Here is a 1,532-nt window from a genome sequence, read left to right as displayed (position 1 = left end):
ATGCTGAAAACCACCATCACAAATGTGCAAGCACAACTATAAATTTATACAACAATCAAGCTGTTTGTAGTTTGCAAAATTTGCTAATAAAATGCAGAAGTAGGGTTTCCATTTACACTCTCTGGCACTGGCACTGCATGTATATCTTGGGCGCAGGCAAAAGATGGAAAATTCCATGCATAGAGAATCTTTTGTGGATGCGACAGTTTGCTAATATCTTAATGAGTGAATTATGATAATTACGAAAATCTTAGCTTTACATTATTTGTGAAGTGTATGTGTGTGTGTGTGTGTGTCAGCCTTCCCAGGCAGACACACCATTCCGATTCAGCAGCACTCAATGAGGAGCATTTCTGTACTAATAAGACAAAGTGGATCTCAAACTGCTGCATATTAATCAAATTCATTAAAGTACATTCATTCATTTGTGTGTATAACAGCCAAACCGGGAATGTAGAGTTTGCACAAAATGCATATATTAATGAATGCTAAAACTTCAACATGAGTAATAGCTTTAAAAATATTTTCATAAAGCAAAATTCTAAGGAGTAATACTGATAATTATTTTTTTCATATTTTCACTTCCTGTTATTACCTTTAAATGGAGTAGTAACTAAATAGTGTCATTTAGCTTTAAGTGGAAAAAATATGGAAGAAGAAAATAACTAAGAAATAAAGGGAAAGCCCAAAAGATTGTAAAGAAAAAAAGGATATAATATTGAGCAACGTTAATATTAAATTTCCTACTTCTCCTTCAAGTCAATTAAAAAATACGTTCAGGGCATGTTAGACATGGTCACTTTCTGTGTACAAAGAAGCATGTATTCGAAGCTATATTAGGAAACAGCCTTTCATTTCCTGTATGGGACCAGAGGCTGGGAGGGGCGTGGCGAAGGAAAATACAGCCATGAGGGTGTGTCTGTATACTTACATGTCTAAAACTGATGGAAAATTTTACATAAGTCAGGAGACCTAAGACTCGTGTTAACAGTCAATGACTAGTGCTCGCTTCAGCAGCACATACACTAAAATTGGAATGATATGAAGATTAGTATGGCCCCTTCATTAAGAATGACATGCAAATTCCCATTCCATATTTTTTTATTAATTAATTTATTTATTCTTTTTGGCTGCGTTGAGTCTTCGTTGCCATACGTGAGCTTTCTCTAGCTGCGGGCAGCGGGGGCTACTCTTTGTTGTGGTGCGCGGGCTTCTCATTGCGGTGGCTTCTCTTGTTTCAGAGCACGAGCTGTAGGCACGAGGGCTTCAGTAGGTGTGACATATAGGCTTAGTAGTTGGGGCTCACAGGCTCTAGAGCTCAGGCTCAGTAGTTGTGGCGCACGGGCTTAGTTGCTCCGTGGCATGTGGAATCTTCCCAGACCAGGGCTGGAACCTGTGTCCCCTGCATTGGCAGGCGGATTCTTAACCACTCCGCCACCAGGGAAGCCCCTTTATTTTTTTTAAAAAAAGGTAACTATAGGGTGTGATAGATGTGTTAACTTTATTGTGGTGATCATTTCAAAATGTACACA

General features: G+C 38.7%; 1 pseudogene; it reads left to right on the top strand.

Annotated features, from left to right (window-relative positions):
- Positions 1-1,001: 1,001 nt before the first annotated feature.
- LOC114883503 lies at positions 1,002-1,101 on the top strand (annotated as a pseudogene).
- The last annotated feature ends 431 nt before the right edge of the window (positions 1,102-1,532 follow it).

This window comes from Monodon monoceros, unplaced genomic scaffold, assembly GCF_005190385.1.
Source record: "Monodon monoceros isolate NGI ecotype Baffin Bay Population unplaced genomic scaffold, NGI_Narwhal_1 Super_Scaffold_4, whole genome shotgun sequence".
Classification (NCBI taxonomy): Eukaryota; Metazoa; Chordata; class Mammalia; order Artiodactyla; family Monodontidae; genus Monodon; species Monodon monoceros.
This window is presented reverse-complemented; position numbering and strand designations above follow the sequence as displayed.